The following is a 23180-nucleotide window of genomic DNA, read 5'->3' as shown; positions in this document are numbered from 1 at the left end:
TGCTGCTCAAGGGAATAAAGCAGCAAAGTTGGGGGGTTTGGAAGTCTTATTCTGTCTGCCACTCACTGAGCAGAGACTCTCTAAGACCCAGGAGGCATTAATTAGTGTTTCTGGCTCTGCAGGAGCTGCCTATGCAACTCATCTCTCTGCTTCTGCTTTGGCTGCCCTCTCCATTTTGTCCTTTTGATGCTCTCTCAGGGTTTTCATTAGTAGAAGTTCAAAGATGCTGCTGCCATCAGACACCTACTTTCTCCAGACAGTTCCTGAGGATTCTCTGGCTACATCTCTACTAGTAAATAAAAGGGCCAGGGCTTATGCCCACATGGCCAGCTCTCTTATGCCCTGACACAGGCTGGCCTCATCCCTGCTCCTTGCTGGGAATTGTCCTTGCCTGCACTATTCCCCAAGACATGACCTTTGAGCAACTTGCCCTGCTTACAGCCATGCCAAGGAGCATGCTGACAACTGCACAGTCTGGACAGTTAGGACAGTTCTTACACCCATGCCTTAGCCCCGTTTAGTTTATTAGCGCAGACATAACCACTGAGTCCAGCTTAAACCATTAAGGGCAAGTTTCTCCAGACTTAATGTCCAGGATAAGATTTAAACATGCTTCTACTTGAAAACCAGTCTACTGAAAGTGGAGAAACAGTTACATACCATGAGCTTTAAATATGTCTACATATTCTTATATTTCCTGCATAATACATAACTCTGCATGTGGATATGCTCACAAAAAATAACTATGGGATGTGCAAATGAATACAGCAGATAAGTGAAATGCAGCCTTGTATTTCCGTTCCAAAAGAAATGTCCTGCAAAGGTTCTTTAGGGGGCTAAACTGACACATCAGTATTTGAAAATTTTATCCTGTGTGTCAGTAAAGTTAAGAAATTTATTTCTTCATTGCTCTGGAATAAAATTGTCTAGAATAGTAGAATATTTTTTTGTGTATTCAGGATTCAGTGACCTTCTGTCTGCTTGCAATACTGTTAGTAAAAATACAAACATTACCAATAGGTACATGAGGTGAGACAAGAAGTTTGCGGGCAAGAGAGAGAGACCTCACATCCCCTGAAGGGATGTTTCTCAGATCTACAACGGCTCATCTGGAAACAGCTTCTTCCTGAAAATTCCCCTTGCTGTAAATGCTGCTGATGCACTGAGTGCATCCAAAATAACGGCAATTTTCATGAAGGTCGACTGTCAAGCACACAAGTGCAGACAGCTTCTGTCAGGCTGATGTTGCCAAGCAAGTTCTTCATTTAATATGTAATAAGAGACTAGCCATACTGGCTCAGAGCATGTGTGTAAATAGAGAACAAGAGTTTTATATTGTACTTGCATTTGGTAAGGGCAGGGGGAACGTCATATGGCCATATGCAGCTAATGAGATGAGGGACTACATTCAAGACTTGAAAACAATAAAGGGTGAGAATGACAGAGTCAACACTATGGGTTAAAGTCAATTTACTAAGGGCTTATTCATGTCAGAGGATCAGGTTCCCAGCACACACTTGCGAAAAACGCTCAAGACAACCAAAATATACAAGGTGTCATAAAAAGACGAGAGAAAGCAATAGAAAAGAGGTTCCTTCTAGCTTAACCAGGGGAAATGCTCCAGTCCCAGCTCTGATGTCAGATCAGGTTTTTATTCCCGCTCTGAGTCAGAGGAGAGCAAACAGACAGGGGCATCTGGCCCACGCTGCTCCCCGAGAGCCACCGTGATTCACCGCTCGGGAACAACCAGCACATTGCGCCTGTCGGATTGATGCAATAGGTAAATCTACATGTTAAAAACAACGCCATAAAATCCCCTCATTTTTAGATGTCTTTGTGCTCCTTTCTGGGTTTACAGTTTATGGCTGTTCCTTCATTTTGATCTTCCCCAGAAGAGATCAGCCAGGTGGAGGCTGCGGATGTACGTAATGTCAAAAACCATTTACAGCTGACCTACATAGACCATGATGCAAAATGCAGTGAAGTCAGTGACAGGCTTTTCTTTCCTTCCTGTAGCACTGGATCAGGTTTGTGAAACTCAAACTTGCAGCGGGAGAGAGAAGCCTGCACAGGTGGTTACCTCGGGATGCAAAATACGTTGCTTTTACCTTTCTGTTTTTAGAGGTAGTTGAACATGTTTTTTCAATCTGAAATTCTGTTTTCACCCCCGAAACAGGGAGACAGGGTCACCCTTGTATACAGTCCACCTAGGACATGCAAGCCTTGGGCAGTGACACATTACTCACAAACATTAACATCTCCAGTGGCACAAAAAGGAAGGGATGGCACAGTAGGTATGAAGTCTTATTACTTCTAAGGCAGCAGCAGCTTTTCCCATTGTGAATCTCTCTTGTTTATTCATGCGTTTAGCTTCTATTTAGACCTGGTTTTCTTGTGAGATCTGGTGATTGAAGCTGGAAAATCTCAAGTTTGGGAAGGTCTATTTCAATGGATCTGAGATACAAGAGCATCAGGAAGATGAAGAATTAAACAAGAGTTGAGATAGTGAGAAGTCAACGCACTTAGCCCCAAAACAAAACCACTTCTGGGAGGTTCTTGACTCCTATGTCACTACTTCTCTTGTTCAAGTAGAAGAGAACAGGAGACAGGCAATCATTAACCTTACAGACTCCCAAAACACCTATGCCACGTGCAGCTGGTGGGCCAGAACTGTGACCAGCTCATTTCCTGGTGCTGGCCTGGAGGGATGAAAATCAGAAGAGAAGTTTCACATCAGCTGGAGCCATGGTGCCTTGGGGGCTGCAATGGGGAAGGGAGCTTCACAGAAATGCCCACTCCTCCCCACGCCACAGCCGCAGTCTCTCTCTTGTTATCAGACAAGGTGTGTGCCCATCACATTGCTTGATTTGGAGGCATGCACTGTCATGGGACTGATAGTTTAGGCCAGTACTATGTTGGCTGTCAGGAGAGAGAGGAGGGTGGGGAGGAAAGGGAGGGGGAAAGCAGTGCAAACATCTGATAGTAAAGTATTGACAGATTTTGAAATTTCTTTGGAAAACAACATCCCTCATTTTCTTATCCTGCGGATAATTCCTACAAAGAGTCTTTGACATCGAATACAACTGCCTTTAGGGAAGAAAAAGTAAGAGAAGATGGGAATGAGCTCTGCTGTTCTTACTTGGATCCTAAGCAGTTTCCTTGGACAGAGTAACAACAGGATACACATAGGGGAGAGAAAAGAACAGCAAAGACAAAACCTGACATTTCTGATTTTGGTGCTAAGTCTTGTAAACATGCGCACTGTAGGAGAAAGACAGACACAACATACTTTCAGGCCACCTGGAGACCTGGCAAACTTATGTCATTGTGGTGCTCTTTAGAGCATTGCTATTTAGCTGTCTTTTTGGTGATGAGTTCACAGCCAAATGTTCCCTGAGCCTGATCCCTTTTTTAAGTACATGGTAAGAAGACATGGGAAAGAGAAAAAATAAGCATAGAAAGGGAAAGGAAACATAAGATAGATAGTATAACCCCTATTCCTTGAGCTGTTAAAGCTTTAGCAGAAGACAATCGATGAAGGGAAAAAAAAAAGCTAAACCCATTTCTTCACATCCAATTTGCCCAGTCATCTCTGAAAGTGAATATATGAAAATTCAACAACATCAGGATGGTTATCGGAGTCCAGCAGATGAAGGGAATAACGACTGTGCTCCTTTCTGGTCTATATACCCCTTCTCCAGTCATCACTCCTATTTCAAAGTAATGAGCCCAAAAGGGTTATAAGTCCCATTGGCTCATTTTCTTCTTTGTCAGTTAGTCTTACTTCCCAACACACCAATTTTAGTCTATTGATTTCCAGCCCTACACTTCTCTTGTTTACCAAACATGATCTCAGCAGTGTCCTTGATTGGCATCCATAGACCATTTATTTGGATAAAGTTAATCTATCTTTAGCTCTTGCTGACTTACATGAACAATCCTTGCTATCAATCTGAATCAGTTTTTAATCACTTTGGCTGATGTAAAGTCTAGACCTCTACAGAAGCATTCTGTTGTTTGCTCTAACTTCCTCTATGGTCTGGGAAACCATCTGAACCCTCTGGTATGATTTCCTAGGTGAAAAACCGGGGTATATACAAAAGTCCCACCTGCTCTAGGAATTATGTTAGTGAGCAAGGAAGTGATACCAAGAGCACGCTGAAATCTTTTCAGAAGTATCTGTTCTTATCAGGGAGCACGTGGGTTACAAACTGGCTGTGGCTCTTCAGGTTCTCCTTGAGTTAGACCAGTTTGGTATCTAATTTAGGACACCATGGTGCTATCCATGAAAAAGCCCACTAGCAAAACCTGTTTGACCCAGTGTCATGGTTTAACTCCATCCGGCAACTAAGCCCCACACAGCCACTTGCTCACTCCCCCCTGGTGGGATGGGGAGAGAATCAGAAGAGTAAATAATAAGTAAGAAAACTCATGGGTTGAGATAAGTACAGTTTAATAGGTAAAGCAAAAGCCACGCAGGCAAACAAAGCAAAACAAGGAATTCATTCACTACTTCCCATCGGCAGGCAGGTGTTCAGCCATCTCCAGGGAAGCAGGGCTCCATCATGCATAACAGTTACTTGGGAAGACAAACGCCATCACTCTGAATGTTCCCCCTTCCTTCTTCCCCCAGCTTTATTATGCTGAGCATGACATCACATGGTATGGAATATCCCTTTGGTCAGTTGGGGTCAGCCGCCCTGGCTTTGTCTCCTCCCAACTTTTTGTGCACCCCCAGCCCACGCATTCGCGGGGTGGTGTGAGGAGCAGGAAAGGCCTTGACGCTGTGTAAGCACTGCTCAGCAATAACGAAAACATCCCGCTATTAGCAGCACTGTTTCCAGCAGAAATCCAAAACATAGCCCCATACTAGCTACTATGAATAAAATTAACTCTACCCCAGCCAAAACCAGCACACCCAGTGAACTCATCATTCCTCCTTGTTCCTTGCTGTTTTGAGATGACCATAGCGGGGAACTGTTTGCATACCATAATAATGAATGAGGACGCTTAAATTCAGATCGTACCTCAAACCCAAGCTGGGGCCAGGATTTGATCTTTAAATCTCTTTGTTTTATTCTCCTATCTAACAGGAACTTGCCCTTCCCAAGAATCCTCAGATCCAAGGTTGGTGAGGTGAGCTGGGTCCTTTGAAATGGGAAGTGAACTACAGCATCTTTTTGGTCTGGAAGCTGCTCCTAAGCACCCCACAGATGTTAGCCACCTCAGGAATGATCTGAGCCTTCAGGAATGAAGTTCTTCATCCCCAGCATGCCTGGCTTCTGCTGTCAGCTGATCAATAAAATCCATGACTAGCATGAAGAGGATGGAGGGACCCATAGTCAGGCACAGGATGGCTGAAACTCCTGCGACACACGGTGGTGAGTTAAAAGGTGCACTGGGATCAAGTACAGGTTTCCCATATAATGGGGTCATACTCTCATCATCAATATTGCTTCAATATTGATGCATTTCACCAATGTTAAGGAGAAAAATGATGTTTTGTCATGCAAAAAAAAATTCTCATAACTCTTTAGGTTTATCTTTTTTTTAAAATAATGTTTTAAGAAAATAAAAATTCAGGGAAAGGGCTCACCATTTTTATTTTGGGATGTATTTGTTCAGCATAGCATTTTCTTTCATGTTCTGTCACTACAGATTTTTCTGAAATTATTTTAAATAACCTAATTAGAATAATTTCTCATTTAGGTTATAGTTAGAGTGTCTCTGTTAAGAAATCAACTACATTTACTTTTCAGATGTTCAGTGAGGAACAATTAGATAATGATAGCAAAGGTTATTGAAGATAGAAGTGCCAAGGCACATCACTATTACTGCTTAATTCTATTCATGTATTGGTAACAGACTACACACCCCAGATTACTAAAATTTCACTGAGTCTCAAAAAATTGGTTTCTCTCTGTTTATTTTTTTCTCTTGCTCTGGAAGCTGTTTCAATATATTATATTAGGCATTAGTTCTCAATTTTTGTCCTAGTTGCAAACTAATTGACAAGTAACTGGTATGGTTGCCTCTGAAATACTACACCTAAGTGGGGTCACTGATGTTTAAGAAAAAGGAGTGTATGCTAAAGAGAGTAAAAGATCAATGACATGTAGAAGAGACGGGAGGCCCATCTAAGAAGAGAGTACCAGGCAATAATCTGGTCAGCATAGCTAAATAAAGGTTTTTGGAGTCATCAGGAGAGTAAATAGTAGGGAAGGAGATGAAGCATTCAGACCATAAACCAACACTGGCAAAAGCTAAGGGAAATAAAAGAGTGATAGAAAAAGGTTATTAAGCATAAGATAGTAAAGCTCTGAAGCTCCAAAACTAACACTCATTTTGGAGTTGTGAGGGTAAAATAACTAAAATCGTTTCAGATTGAGCTTGATACCTTCAAGTAAGGGGTTGTATGAAATGCTAGCACTGGAATTGGTCTTGGATAACTCTCTTAGGCCCCTCCAGTCCATAAATGTAGTCCTTATTCTGAGAATGTCTGAATGAGATGGACAGGAAGATGTATGAAAGAGGCAGACGTAAGGAGAAACCGTCAATAAATATGCTCAATTTGCAAGTTAAATGATCCCCACACACAAGCACCAAGTGCCAGCCTTGCAGATGTAATTGGAGATCTGAAAGTCAAATTGTGACCTTTCTGCCTCCTTCCCCTTCACCAGGAATAAAGATATTTGTAATCAGAATTTAGCTGGTTTGGGGCTTTTTTTGGTAGTAACGCATGAGACAGAATATCATCACCTCCCTCATCTAGAGACATGTTCACCCTGTGAAAGTCAGATTCAGTGTGTGGCAGACAAGAAACGTGCCTGAATGACACAGCAAAGCCAGATTTAATGACTCACTACATACTATTTTTACCCAGATCCCTGGGTTCTTCTTTCATTTTTACAGCCACTTTTTGTATGATTTGTGTTCAAATCTACTACAAGATAGCTCATAAAGGCAATATGGGTCAAATTAGAGACTCAGATGAATTTTCACCCTGTGACTGATTCAATACAGAGGCACCTAGCATAGCGCAGAAGATGGACAACTGTCTGATTAACCATGCTCTGTTATGCAAATTCACTGCCCAACGCTCTGACATACCCTTGCTACAGAAATGCCCACCGTGATGCCTCCATCTATTACCTAAGCAGCAGCTTTAGTAATGACAAAAGTTGTCCTAGATGACCTAATACGTATTCTTCGAATGCAAACTCTATAAATCTAAGATGAAACTACTAATCAGAGACAGAGAAAAAACTTTACTGATATAAAAGAAGGACAAAATGGGTCACAAGAAGTAAATTAAAAGAATGATCTCAGTGCTGCCTATAATGTGTTCTAATAATAAATTAATCAACTGCATGATAAAAATCTATAGGGAAATCTCTTAACATAAACTAGGCAAAATCTGACTTTGAATGTCTTTCACAGAGCAATTTCCCAGGTTGGTATGTAGGTCAACTGACACGCTGAAGCTCAGCATTCCCAAGAATGGCAAAATGAATCATACAGCAACTCTAGGCTCCTTTAGTCAATAATCCATTAATGTAGAGAAGCTATGCTTGATTCATGGCTGGAGACATTTGGGGGCATTATTCTTCTGTCATTGGAAGTACGGCACATAACTCACAAAAAGTTAAAGGAAAATACAGCGACTGACCCCTCTGTGAGACAATGTCTGCAAGGAAGGTGGAAAGCTGTAGTTCTTCCTACAAAAAAGTTCTACCAAATAAGATGTTTCTAGCACTTATTCGTATGCCACAACACCCTAAAGACTGAATTCTGAGAGCTGTCAAATCTCTGGCCTCGCAGTTTGATTTGACAATAACTTCACTCCCAGGAAAACCCATGGACTATTTCTCAAAGCAATAAACCACAAGGTTTGGATGGGAGGTAGGTAAGGATAGACAGTTTGGTTGGCATAGCCAGGAGGATAAAATAAACCATATAAAGTAATCTTATCTATTTCAACTAAAGAAAAAAATCACCAAAAACAACAACCAAAAAACCCCAACCACAAAAAAATAACCTAAACCAAAGAATCTTAAGCTGAATATTATTAAATAATGGTATCCATTATTGCTTTCCACTCCTCAGTGAATTCTAGGAAATTCTTTTTTCAAGTTTGAGAGGGGTAACATAGGGCATATATTTGATGGCTTTTATAGTTATGGAAAACAGACATTGGAATTTAGGTAGCTAAACTGGTCTATATCCATTCCCGCTCACTCCCAGCTTCAGGGAAATCTGGTTCTAGATTTGGTCCAAATTTAAATGTCTACGGACACAGCCAGGAAACTGCACTTCAGAAAGCTGGGGGTTTTATGAGAGCCTTCAGTCAAATTGCTTACATAGTTTCCAATCCATTCTACAGGGAGAACCATAAAAAACAGGTCTGGAAAGGTCTTTGAGGGGTCATCTGGTGTACACTCATGAACCAAAATCCACTCTTATCTAAACTTCCAATTACAGCATTCACCAGTAAAATATATTATTTAGATGTGTCAGCTTCTTGGCAAAATGCAAGCAAGTGAAAGAAGAGTAATCTTTCCTATGGAGTTAGGGTTTGCAAAAGAATCCCTTAATATTCTGCTCATGCTAGACTATTTTATTTTTCAAATGTAATCCTCCCAAGGTCCTTGCTTTCAACTTTAAAATACAAAAATCAACACATTTACTGAATTTAAAACTTCTTACTGAAATGTTTTTACGTGTTCATTTCTCCTCATTTCAGAACAGAGGGCATTAACCTCATGTACTTTTAGACAGACTGTAAAAGCTCTAAACAATAGCAACCTTGGAGAAGACCTAGCAGAAACCAAAGCATGAAGCATTATTGGCACTACTGACCATGAGAGACTGAGCAGGATAGAAAACAGTGCAGCAAGGCTTTGTACATTAATCCTTTCATCACTATCTTCACTTTCCCACTGAAGGGAGAGACAGATATTCCTGGAAGAATTCTCGATATGACCTTGCAGATGAGACAAAAAAAACTCTGCAGGCATCAAAGCAATGAGTATTCATTCATTGGGTTTGCAACTAAAAGGTATTTTTAACCTGAAATAGAGACCAATACACACAAAACAGAAAGCTTGAGGAGATCTTCTTCAAAACCCAACAAATTAAGAAAGAAAGGAAAAAACACTTTAAAAATAAATCTCCTTATTTTCAATCCAGATTTCCATAGTCTCCCTTGTCTGCATTGCTGTTTGGATTGACATCAATGACCGTATCTCATTTCAAACAAAATGGCTGTTGGTAGGCCATATGACTCCCCGCAGTAAGAGTGCCCTATTTTCTGACTACAAAATCTGCTGCTATTCACGTGTCCTAGGGCAGCCAAAAATCTACTGCTAAATAGTCCTAGTTCCTACTGTGTCTGTCCTACTTTGTGATATCAGGGTATGCTGTTATCAATCTAATCTACCGTGATTCAAAGGAGTAATGTTATTAGCCATCTTGCATTTCTAACCACAATACCAGTAGCATCTCTGGAGACTGACTGAGATACCCTTCACAGTTCTTGGACCATACTTGAATTCTTACTATATCAAAGGTTTTCCTTCACTAGCAACTCCTGATTCTTTGCTGTTAAAAGGGATCCTTTTTTTCCTTCTGCATTTCCACAACCCTTCATAAAAGTAAACTTCCTAGGCAGATTTAGATAACCAGTAGCCTTAAAATCAAGAGGTAATGGAGACTATATTTGTGATCTAAAAATGAAAAATCATGGGTTTGCATCCTCAAGTCTTGATTTTTGCATGCACTCTGACAACCATTCTGCCTATCAATGGGAAAATGGTAATACAACCTTTTTCCCTACAGGGTGATCAACAGTTTGTTTGATAAGAAACTTCAGATTGATTGGTGACATAGCATTCATCTTACTCCACAGGCAGATCTATGATTGTAGATGTCTGTATCTGAGCAAGTCACTGAAGGCTTCCTTGTAGTCAACAGAGATCTAACCAGGATGTTCAATGGAATTTAGGGTGAGATTCATCTTAAATGATTCTTATCATTCATATAATCTATGAGTTATATAAATGATTCTTATCATTCATATAATCTATGAGTTATATGAATACTCTTCATACATGCTGAGATGACCTCAAGAAGAGATCAGATGAATGGCATACCTTACCTGCATTGACTATAATGAAAGCATAAATTAGAAGCAGAAACACACATCACAGATACTTAAAGATTTTGTCAGGCATATTTCACTTGGGTGTCTAAAAGTCTCCTTATACACCATTAACTGCAGCTTATAGAGAAAGGCATCTCTGTAAGACAGTATGTTCAACTGTGTTAGACACCTGTCTTGAGATCACAGCCCTCCAAAAGCATTGGTCTCTCTCCATGGTTATACCATGAGCCTAGGTGAGTAGTGCAGATTGGGGACCTACCTATCAAAGAGCTAAAGATGGGTGAAATGAGATCTGCACTTATGTTGTGTGACTTTAATGGACAGGGACACCAAATCAGGTAAAAATAATGCTTTTAACAAATGATTGTGCACAATGGATTAGCCATAGTGTGGTTCCACTCCAGGAAATGCTGTGAGATGTTCCTTCATAAACAAGCTGTGCTATATGTTTTTTTTCATATCGTTCCTCTTTCCTTCTTTGAAAGTCTGGTGGTCACCCTATTTTCAAATGATAATTGAACTGAACAGCTTCTAGTGTCAACAGTATAATTTGATGTCTGCCTGCTTAACAGAATGAGAGGGGCATGGCCAGCTAGAAAATCTGGAAATAGTTTCACTTGACTCATCTCTTTACAGAAAAAGACTTCACACTCCTCTCTCCTTGCCCAGCGTGTATGCAACTATCTCTTCAGCTTTCCTAATATTGCTGTCTGCTCTGGAAGTCTTGTGTGTCTGCCGCTTTCCTCTGAGTTTAAAGCATGAGGCAACCATGACAAATTATAACAACCTCAGTTCCACCAAAGGCAAAAGAATGAGTACACACCTAAGACAGCATTTCTAAGAGCTGTGGTTTCAGAGGTCGAGCACTAAAAAGACTACGTAATGGCAACCTTTTGCTTTATATGAAAGAATACAAGGCTTTGTTTCAGCTTTAGTCAGGTTTAGTTCTCAAATGCATATTCCACTATTGCTACTTTTGTTACCTGAATGACAATAAGTGTACGTATTGTCTCACATCTGGTAGGTACACAGTACTTCTATCAAATTATTCTTTAAGGTTTGCACAAGAAACTTGCAGAGATTCTGTTTATGGAAACTGAGGATGTCAAACAACATGGAAGAAATAAGGGCCCTGCTTAGCACGGTGTTGAGAGGTGCTGGGTATGGTTTCTTGATTCTCTCGTCCAAGTTCTGATTAGGGCAGCCAACAGACCGCACAGCCGCTGAGAACAGTCAGAGAGCACAACAGTGCGCTGCGGCAGCTTCTCCCTACCACGGCCTGACAGCAGAGCGACAAGAGCGCTAGCTAGCCTGGCACAACAGCTATTGGGGCACTTGGCATGCTACTCCGGTGAGCAGACTGTGTGGGAGCATCTGTCCCTGAAAGCAGAAGAGAAGAAAGAAGAATGAGGATAATGCAGAAGGGCTCTTGGACTGACCAGAGAATCCTACTGATGCAAGCACAGGCATGAACAAAGGGTCATTCTGCTCCATCCCCTGTAATCCAATCAGCTAATATCCCTTTTTAATTAGCTACAATCAAGTTAGCATAATGAGTGCCTTCTCTGTTTACAAGCTTCATCTGTCCTCTTCCATTCTTGCATCCAAATCTGCAGTGCAGCTACGGCTGGTTTTTGACGATACTTGCTAAGCAGCTTGACTGAGGGTTGTCCCAACCTTCCCAGTAACCTCAGGGGCACAGAAATGCACCATTCTGTAACTATTAGGCACTGAAAATATCCCGCTACCCTTGTTCCTAGTCAGCGTTCTGCCCTCCAGACAACAACCCCTACCTCTCTGGAGGAATATTGTCAATAATCTGACCTAATGCAACCAGGATGAGAGAGCCTTGCACAGCCCTCCTACCTGAGCACAAGTAGAAATATGGAGGATGTTGAAGGAGCATTCAGGGGACAGGCAAGAAGAGTAGCTGTCCTTGAAACCTAATGTGTCACCTATGTTTATCCGTACACAAAAGGCATTAAAATATACAAGACATTTCAGAGACTGAAAGGACATTTGTAGCAATAGTCCAGGACAAAGTCTGCTTTGTAAGAATTTGCTATGGATCTTCACATTATTCACAAAATAATTCTTTCATTTCACAGCTCGTGATTCTTTGTCAGATGATTGCACAGACTGCTTTTTTTATTGCTCGGTGGCTTTTAATTGGTGTGCATCGTAGGAAAGGAAATATCAATGCAAGAATGTCTTAGAAATGCAAAATAACTAGGTTATTATCCTATTTTACAGTAAGCCTTCTTTTAATAGCCACTCATTTCTGCTGCTCAAGCAGCCCCTGTGAAAAGGGATTTTGTCCTTCAGCCAGAATAAAAGACATCTTGATGCTAAAAATAAAAGAAACGGGAATCACTTGACGGAGCTGGAATCCTCCCCTGCAAGAAGGCTCTGACAGCACTGAGGCTGGCACAGGAGCGTCGTGATGGAACAAAGGCAACAACAGCCCTGAGACATCTCCCCTGCACAGCAGGAGGAAAATATTCATAAGGGTCTGTATTTCTTAGAAACCATCCAGTGATGCTGGGTCTGCTGTCAGGCTCACTTAAAATAAGGCAAGCCTTTCCATCAGCGTCACCAAGCTTAGCCGAAGATTTTCTAATAACCGCCTGTAAGCTAGCACAGACTAGCTACACCAGTGTAAATGGGGCCAAAATAACATTCTGTGGATTAAAAATTGAAGTTAGTTAAAGCAACAAACTCTCAGAGTTTGTCCTTTATGTTGCACTTTCCCTGTTCTCTCCTTTTTTTTCTTTTTCTTTTTTTTTTTTTTTTCTCTTTTCCTGAGCTAGTAGGTATCTGCTGCTGAGATAAATCAGAACAATTCATGGTTTCAGCTGAGCAGTATTGGTATGCAGTATCTCAAGATCTGGCACATACACAACTGAATGTTCCTGTTGTAAGAAATATTTACCTAAAGACAGTCTGCACCTGCACTCAGACAAAGAAAATTACTAAAATGGCAGATGCCTCCCTGTAAAGTATCAGCTTTTAAAAATCCAACTGAGAAAACTGCTTTATGTCACTGCTCAGCCACCAAGTGCGCAGCAGCTAATTAAAATGCACAGCTCCAGCTAGGAAGCTTGTTCTGACTTCTGGCTATAACTGGCAGGCTTCAGCCTGCTTAGATAAGATGATGGGAAAATGCAATGTCAGACAGCTCGATCTTTCAGCTTTGTTGCTTTTCTTACACTCACCAGGAGCCAACCTGCAAAGAAGGGTCAAAAGTCTGTAGCCACCCAGTCTTTCTCTTCCCATCTAGCACACAGCCCTCCCATTCCTCAGCACTCATCCTACCCAGCAAGCCTAGTTCGGATAAAAGCAAATCAGTTTACATTAGGTGATGTGTGATGTGAGAGACTTTATCAACACAATATAATGATGCCAAATCCATCGGCATTCTCAGGGGACAGGGAGAAGACCAAGAGTCACCTGCCTCAGGGCCAGGTACTTACATGTGCTGGCTGGCGTTTCAGCATAAATCTTGGACACATCACTCAGAAGACTGCCTCTATCAAGCCAATGCCATGATGCTTTAAAAGGCGAATATGCCTCTAGCCAGGCATCTCTGGAAGTATGACTGCACATGCAATGCACCCAGCTGATGGGTCTAAACACAGCAACTGAGGCAAAGGTGGTGCCCAGCGAGCTCTCACTCCCATTATGCCCATCACCAGTCTCAGACATATCCTGTGCAACGACACATCACTTGTAACACATTTGACCTTCTTTACTTTCTCTGTAGCCTCCTTCTCTGGCGTAAACCAGAGAACAAACCAGTTAGAAAGTGCCTGAAGAAAATAAGTGTCTTTCTCTGAGATGTTCTTCACTTCTGCTACCACTGTGTTGCAGATGAAGGAATGCACATTCCTGCTGGTGCCCTGTTCTTTACTTGAAAAGCAGGTTCACTGTTGTTTTTACATAGCACCTACCGCTTGACGAAGAGAGTACTCAGCTGCCATTGTACAGAGTTTAATGAAAGGACCTCCACAGCATAATTACACAGCAATGACAATACCTCCCATCCTGTCTTTCAGGATTAATTGTAAAACACAGGCAAGCTGTAACTCATCAGTAATCCAGTGATACCTACAAATATCTCATTGTTAATCCTGAACTGTGCAATGCCATGATGTTCCTTAATATATCTGGGATGTTTCTTCCTTTTCTCACAGTAACAGCATCCTACAGACTATGGGCCTGATTCTTGCTTGTTCGAGATGCGTATCTCCACTTGATTCTAAAATCAAACTTCACACTAGCACCACTTTATGTGTTGGGTTTTCTGGGATTTTTTTTCCACAGCTATTACAGAGATACCAGCTCAGATAAAATCCTGCCAAAGTAACTCTAGAAGCATGGAGCGGCCCAAATGGAAATACATCAAGACTGAGAAGAGTCACGCTGAATGAAGAAAGCTAGAAATGAGCTCAGAAAATGGAAAAATCTGGATCCACAAGAAAAAAAATCTCCATTTTAGTGATGTCTGCCCGCCTGGGTTCTTCTCTAAGGAACTCTCAAGTTCCCCAATTCCTTTCTTGGCAATTCTTCCATATGCTGGTATGCTGTTAGCACACTGCAGGGACACAGATTTCCATGATGCAAGTTGCTTATTTTTCCTTAGACCTCACTTTGTTTGTTTAACTTTGTCTATATGCTTCCCATGGCAATCTCAACTTTGATGACAGAATTATTAACGGTGGTGAGGGCTGATGGGGAATCTCAAGCAGAGTAAACACAAACACATACTGGTGTAGCACAGTGTTTGTTATTGCATGTGTCATGGTAAAGCTTTATGAAAAGAAAAAGAAATGTTCCACTTCTTATAAAGCTAGTCTCATGGGACACAAACTATTCCGTCAAGAAGCTCTAAGGGGATATTGCAAATGAGCTTTTTAGCCCTAATGAATTGATTTTTATTACCACTCATGTCCAGAAATGTATGTGACACAATAGCAAGTTTTAGGGTCAAAGCATTCAACAGTCAAGAAAATACTAAAAATGGAACAGTCGTTTAACTTTCCTTTTTATTCTATATTCATTCTTTCATGGGTCCTATGATAGTCTTTAACTACATAATCACAGCCTAGTTTTCCCACTGGGCCCCTACCTCATTCACTGCATATAAGACACGATGTGCACTGACCAGGTAGATATTCAAAACTCCAATTTAATGCCATTGTTTAATGGTAACTCTATACCATTTTCGTCACAACTCATTCAAACTCTGCATAGTTTGAATTCATTATTCACTTTTTTCTGAGTGCATCATGATTGTCCTTATGTGCTTCAAGAGGGACTTATCTTCATAAGACTTCAAGAATATTTATATCCCCATTTTAAATATGAGGAACTGGGGTTGAGAGAGATGCCTTTAGACACACTGTTAACTTGGAGAGCCTGGTTTGTTATGCCTATGGGTTGATCTGTCTGAATACTTGACATTTTTGTAGCACTTCTGTCCACAGTTTGTTGCACAGACACTCATGGACAGAGTGTTTGTTGAAAGGGAGAACCAGCTTATTGGGATCTTGGCACAGGGTAGCACTCATGTGAGGGATCAGATCTCTCAAGCAGGGGCAGTTGCTTGTTGCCACTGATGATGGGAGTCTCTGTTGTGAATATCCTTGTAGCAACATCTTCAGCTGGATTGGGTAAGGCTCTTCTGCTCAGTTCCTATATTCCAGCTGGCCTGTGGTTCTATGTGAACACCCCAGCAAACATAATTTATCGCTACTGATATATCAAAACTACATATAAAACATCTCACAAATAACTACACTAAAAAGACTGTCCCATATAACCAATTCTGCACCTGCAGGAATAATTTCTATTTACTCTTTACAAGTGTTTTATCTAAGCACAATTTGATCACTTCTGGGAATCTCCTGCCTGGTCATTCCAACCAGGATGTTAAGCAACACATTTAAGCACAGCAGGAGCTGCTGGGAGAGATCTTTATAACTGTCCAAAATTCCCACCTGGATGGCTCCTATAGCCATCAGCCAATACTTGTGAAGGCTCAGTTAACACCTAGTTTCAAGTCAGTCCATTGTCTTAAACCAGCTCATTATCTCATCCTCACAAACAGCTAGCCATCAAGTGCCTGGACTGCTCCAGAAATTAATGCCTTAAGTACAGCAGATGTGCACACACAGGCACAGTCCAGCTACACCACAATTATAAGTAAAAAACTTGATTTTCATACATATAACTCACCAGTAACTTCAGCTCCATCAATCTTGTCACCAGCTCCCACAGACTTCAGCTGAAGCTATCAGCACATGACTTTTCTTCAGAGGAACCCCAAGCCTCAAGTGTTGCACACCCCAAGAAAGAAGACCACTTTGGACAAGGTACAATTTATCAGTCTTAAATGAAGGTATGATTTAAGGCTGAATCAGAATCAGGTGTGTGCATGGGCAGTCCTCTGGTTAACAATGTAATCTTGTTGTCCCTTGCCTTATGCGTTATACGACTAGAACTGTTGTAATAATATCCAGCTCTTATTCATTATACAACTAGGATTGTTGTCATAATATCCAGCCCTTCCAGGGGTGAGACTGAGCTCCTTCCCTTCTTCTTCTTCTTCTTCTACACTGTCTTGGTAGCAAAATGAGAGGCTCTGAGAACACGAGCAGTTGTCTTTCTGCTTTTGAGTGCTTGCAAACAAATCCTAGTATCCAGGATCAGGAACCAAGGGCATAAATCTTTCTGGACCTCTGATTTGGCACTTGCTCAGTAGCATGGGGAATGGGCTGAATGCAAATCACTATAACACAGTAGAAGAAGCAGAGGATGGAGTAAGCTTAACATAGTCAGAACTGTGGGAGAATTCATCTCCGCAGCCTCCAGGAGGACCACAGAAAATAAGATCTCAGATCTTTGACAGATTCAGGCAGTTTTTCACAGAGATGGAACAACCAAACAGGAGGTAAAAACCACAGCTGAAACCTGTAGGAGAGCCTCTTTCTCTGATCTGCTTCTTAGGAAACTTCTCAGGGTGACATATAAGAAAGTACCACATCTTTCTGTGGGCTTAATCTTCACATTTGCAGCTGACAAGGGCAAAGCTCCTCACAAACTCACTCAGGAGAAAAGAGAATTTAGCACTTGAATAGCTACTTGCCTTTGCCTATGCGTAACTGGATGTGGTGAAATCTGGGATCATTACAAAGTGTTTGTCTAAGCACACAGAAATTTGGGTTCAGCTCCCTGCTCATCCACAGCCTTCCTTGCATGACTGTAAGAAATCCCATAGGCCCAGAGCTTCAAAGTTATTTGAGAATCTGCTTACAGTTTAAATGCCTGCTTTCCTCTGGATCCCATTTCACCTACATACCTTTGAAGATCAAGGCTCTACCCACTCTGTTTCAGTTTCCCATCTGTAAGATAAAGGTGGGATTCCCTGACCTTACAGCAGGGTAAGAAAGATAAATGAACCGTGACTGGTAACTCAACAGACAGCCTGGAGACTGAGGAAGTTCTGCATATTATTTTTATCAGTACTACAAGCATTTTAATTTGCCTGTATGCATACTGCCCAAGATGGCTGGGTAAATTTGAATCAAAATAAAAGAAATGCAACATGGCAAAGTTAAATGAACAACCATGAATTCCCTGTGAAATAAGGGCGCGGTGTAGTCCATGGAAAGCTACTTCCTGCCCTTCACGGTCTGCTCTTCCCATGCTTACAGCAGGGATCATAGGGAATGCTTTACCACAGCTGCCCTACACTGAAAAGGCTTTAGTGTTGGTGGAGGCTGTGCAGGCACATGGAGCCCAGGAGACATGCAGGAGAAGAGGTAAGAATGTGTCATTACATACTGTCTCATGCATTGAGGTGGAGGTTACTTGGCTGACTGAGATTTACGAGAATTTATTAGGACATTTATGGTTTGCATTAGCCAATATACACACAGTCCTGTGCTCCTTTCCTTGTTATTCAGGTTGCCATGGGTGAAACATGATTTGTTTTGAAGAGGCTGTCAAAGGAAGAAAAGGACTTCTAGTCACCAAGTGAAGACAGACCATGGCTGAGAAGTGAAGCCCTACAAAGACATAGTCTCTGAGAGGGAGGGATGCTGTGATGGAGCAGAAGCCTCATGAACTCAGACCTGATGTCTGCAGGCTGCAAGAGAGGGAGTGAAGGGTAAGCTGCCCTCTTAGCCAAGGGCAACATGCACACACCACATCAAATTAAAATAAAAATGGAGGTTAACATGGCATTTAGTACATGACCTCCTCTTTTTTCACATTAAATCCTTTCTCCTACAGGTCTGGGTTGTCCTCAGTTTTTCATGATAGGAGCTGTTTTGAGTTGTGGGAATGTACTGTTCCCATGGCATGTGGTCCTGCTCTTTAGCATGGAGTCAGGTATTACTTTAATTAGCAGCAATGGTAGCTGTAACTACCAAAAGGAGAGAAGGCCAGCTAAAAGCACCCTTTAACATAAGAATAAATTAGACCTCAGGAAATGAGACCACAACTACATAATACTTTACAGGCAGATGCTGCTAAGCAGACAGCTCCCCTGACCTGAAGAGATTAATTTAATGCATGTATGACACTCCCCTTTTAAAACATCACTCATACGAGCACAGTGTTCTCTATTCTTTTGACTTTGTGCCAGAGTGAGAGAGAGGACAGCCAAGTTGCCTAGCTTTAAGAAAAATAGACCTTCAAACACACTATCACCAGATTTCTGTGCTAACATATTTTGTAGCAGGGCTGGTAAACCCTAAACCCATAGGCCAATTTGTGTTTTAATTCATGCAGCAAATGGCCTTGTGACAAACTCAGTATTAACTCATTTGTCATCTTCTCTTTTTTCTGCTCAGCTCACCAGCTACAGCTTTATTTGCAGCCTAAATGCTGAACTATAGATAGCTTGAGAGGCAGAATTTGAAATGAAAAATGAATGCACCTTTAAAAACTTAGCACCTTGAGTAGTGATCTTGTCAAGCTTTACAAACTAAGCAGAACTGGGTTAGGCCTGCACTGAAAGGAGAGCTATCAAGAGGGAGAGGCAAGAGAAATCAGAAGGTGACATTCAGCTTTACTTTCAGCAGGACAGCAGAGAGATGGTTCCCTCGTGTAGCCCTGGGCAGATCCTGAAGCAAAGCCGTAGGATGGAGCACGATAATGATGTTAACTTTGGTTCTCAAGGCTTTAGAGGGGAGTTTTGTGTTGATGCTTTTTATGATTGCAGTGTTTTCATCGGCTCCATTCACACTGCATCCTCCTTTCGCAGTATGTGTAAATCAGGCTTGTAGTTTCTGACCAGTGAGGCAGCAGCATCCATGTCTACAGCAAAGTCCAGTGCTGTCCATCTGAGGCATCTTCTGCACTTGCGTATCTGTTTTCTACTAAAATAAAGGAGCAATGCAACTGCTGCAAAGCTGAGACACCACGAAATTGTTCCGCTGAAAAAGAAAATGGTCTAGAGGCAAAGAAACACAATAAAAAAAGAAAAATAAATAAAAAAAAGCTGTGATGATTGCAAACATATACAAGACTAAAAAGAAAAAAAATTAAACTCCCATACCAGTGCCTATACAATTTTTTTTGGTTTATTTTTACTTTTTAACCATATTTAGATTTTGTACAATTAAACCAGCCTCTGTTGCCATTAGCACAACCCCACGTCTTAGCTTGCTTTCATGTGAAACCAAAGATTATATGATCTGTCTGCCAGACACTCCTCCACCCTTTTCTCTCAATGCATTTCAACCCTCTTCCAATTTCCAACAGGTTTAAAGATGGGCGGGAGAATGTTAAAGACAGAAATTCCCACAACCATCCTTAGAGCCAGTGTGCAGAAAGAAGAAGGAGAGCTGAATGGATGAGTGCCTCCAGTGAGGAGAAGCTGCAGTGGGAATTCATCTGCTAAAATCGCATTGCACGAGCGTGTACCCACCAGCTGGCCATGCAGCACACGATGGAAGCCAACCAGCCAGCGCATGCCATGCCCCTACACAGGGCACGTCTGCCACATCAGCTGCCATTTGCCCAGCCAGCAATGAGGAAACACGGGAGGTGAGTCGAAACGTGTGTCTAGGGTGGAAATCCTTGTATATTCAGGCATTACCAGGATCAGAGAGAGAGAGGGCTCATGTGAAAAAAAAATCCCACACTCTTTGGAAATTTGGGGGGTTAGTTCCACTGGAACGATGGCAGAAAAGGACCTGGGAGTGTTGGTCAACAGCCGGCTGAATATGAGCCAGCAGTGTGTCCAGGTGGCCAAGAAGGCCAACGGCATCCTGGCTTTTATGAGAAACAGTGTGGCCAGCAGGAGCAGGGAGGTGATCGTGCCCCTGTACTCGGCGCTGGTGAGGCCGCACCTCGAATACTGTGTTCAGTTTTAGGTCACAGAATCACAGAATCACAGAATCAGTACGGTTGGAAAAGACCTGCAAGATCATCGAGTCCAACCTGGAAAAAAAAAAACAAAACAAAACAAAACAAAAAAAACACAAAACCCACGCCACACAACAACAACAAGCCACAACCCACCCAACACCACACAGCTCCATGCCCATTAAGCTACATCCCACAATGCCACATCCACGCGCTCCTTGAATACTTCCAGGGAGGGTGACTCTACCACCTCCCTGGGCAGCCTGTTCCAATGTTTCACTACTCTCTCAGTAAAGAACCTTCTTGCAAGCAGAAGAGGGCTCTGAAAGGCTAAAATCTCTGAAGTCTCCAATTTTTGCTTGAAGCTGTATGCCTTCCAAGAAGTCTGTTTCCTATTTCCACAAAAGTCAAGAGGTATTTAAATCAACTATTGTAGCCTATACCAAGCCAGTGTCTTCGGCATGCACGCTTTTATGAAACAGGCTAACAACAAAATGCTACTGCCTCATTAATTAAAGAGGATGGATGATCTCAGTAATAGACACGACTCCAATTCTTACCAGATTCCTCAGCAAATCAAGTTATGTCACTGAGGCAACTTTTCAGCATTTGCCACTAATAGGAACAGCGAAGTCCTTGCAGAGTTGATCTGGCATAATAGCTGACAAGAAACACATGGGGCAATTGGTCATGATAAAAACTGCACAGAAGTAAATTGCTTTCTCAAATGTCTTGGGGCACAGTCCTTAGAATAACACAGAACTCAACATGGAAAAAAACAAACCTAAAATACAGACTTTGAATTACTATCTCTCCCAACTCAGAAAATTATAAGGGGGCAACAGAGGGAATCCCTAAATACACCTGACCCCAATGGAGACATCTATGAATGTTTAAAAACACTAAGCCATCTGCGTGAAAGGTGAACTTGAGAAAAAAGGAAATACTTTTTTGCAGGTGCAGTGAGTCAAATGTGACAGACAGAGGTCTGAGGGGTGCTTTGGGAAGCAACAATAGCAGGCATCTGGGTGTCAAAGGCAGGTGGGAGGCTGAGGTAGGGGAACAGGACCTCGCTCTTCCCTTAGCAAGGAGGCAAGCCCAGCTGAATGCTTCAGCCGTTTCCCCACAGCAGCAAGTTCACCCGTTGTACTTCACAGCTGCTGCTGAAGCAGTGCGTGGTGGGGAGAATCCAAGACAGTGCTGTGAACTTCTTTAGAGCGCAATGGTGCTGCTAAAGTGCCATGTATTTTATCTTGACAAAATCGCTACCTTATGTAAGAGATGCTGACACCATCATGGGAGGTAGAGAAAGGTGTCTGACGGCATAACAAGCCCAGAGAGAGAGAGAGAGAGAACTTATCACTTCATAAGCTGTTCAATACAGCTTTTGCAGAGTGTAGGGTTTTCCTGGATGAGTACATGACATTTTTCAGTCTTTACCTTCCAGATGTTGGGAAAAAATTAATAATAAAAAAGTTTTAATCATTTTGACTTGACAAAACATGGATTTCAACTAACACAAGTTCTCCTCAAGGGTGTTTTGTCCTTATTCTTTGACTTAGCAGATAACTAAAATTTTAAGGACCTAACAAAGCCCTCTTGCCTATGGATTTGCATCTTAATAGTGAACTTCCAGAAGAAGTCTCTGCTGTATAATAATTTGTGGTCACAGAGCCATTCTCCATCCTCACCTCAGACTCAAGGCATAAAGAGAGTTGCCAAGGGGCAAGGGTTGTAGTTTAAGGCAAAGCAGGTCACAAAGTGTGTGACAACGTCATTGGCTACAAAAGCATCATACTTCTGGTGTGGTCTCTTCCTTTGCAATGATTTATATCTGTTTTCTCCTATCCTTACCTACTCATCAAATATTCCAACAACATGCAGTACCTGAGACATGGCTCTCCCTGAAAGAGAGCCTGCTGCATAAAAAGGTAAGAGGTGCAGCATACATTTTGAGGATGAAATTTCCAAAGTGATCTCAAAGATTCAGATACATGTCCATTGAATACAGCACATATCTAAAATCCTGATTCCACCTTGGAGATCTCAGCCTTTTTTTTTTTTTTTTTTTTTTGGTCAGGACTGTGGTTTTTCACAGTTACAAGTCTGCAATTTTCTTTTGCATCTTTTCTGGACAAAAATCAGATTTTCTTATAACTCTGGTTATCTGCTTAGTACACAAGGTGTACTAGGATATTTATCTTTTTTAAAAGAACAACAATTAGTTTTGGATAAGGAGCTTTACTCTTTACTAAGCATTTTTGGCTTTACTCTTTACTAAGCAACAGTATGTCCTGCAAATACCAGGCATTTAATACATCTCGGAGTAGGACTGCAAAGCATTTTGCAAAACACAGATGAAACCTCATCAACTGAAAGGCAATCAGTGCGATTCATAGAGGAAAAAGCTGTTGAGAGATGAAGTTTCTTGACGGTGGTCATACATTACCATCAGTCAGTGGTTCTCTACTATATCATGACTGATTTCCTGAACCCTCTGAAAGCACAAACTGTGCGGATTCATGCTCTTACCCTACCACGTCTTCCCTCTTGTGAAGCTTTTCCATATAACTTTGACTTTGAGGCATACATGGCAGTCTCTTGCATTCACTGCATATCCATCACAAGCCCAAATCTGCTT

The 23180-nt window shown here is 41.7% G+C and overlaps 1 protein-coding gene across 1 annotated transcript in view; it reads right to left on the bottom strand.

Moving 5' to 3' along the window:
* Nucleotides 1-23180, bottom strand: part of KCNQ3 (potassium voltage-gated channel subfamily Q member 3) — a 204190-nt gene that overhangs the window by 112709 nt on the left and 68301 nt on the right. The window lies entirely within an intron of this gene.

Source organism: Gavia stellata, chromosome 3 (genome assembly GCF_030936135.1).
Source record: "Gavia stellata isolate bGavSte3 chromosome 3, bGavSte3.hap2, whole genome shotgun sequence".
NCBI lineage: Eukaryota > Metazoa > Chordata > Aves > Gaviiformes > Gaviidae > Gavia > Gavia stellata.
The sequence above is the reverse complement of the archived record's forward strand: the minus strand, read 5'-3'. Positions and strand labels throughout refer to the sequence as shown.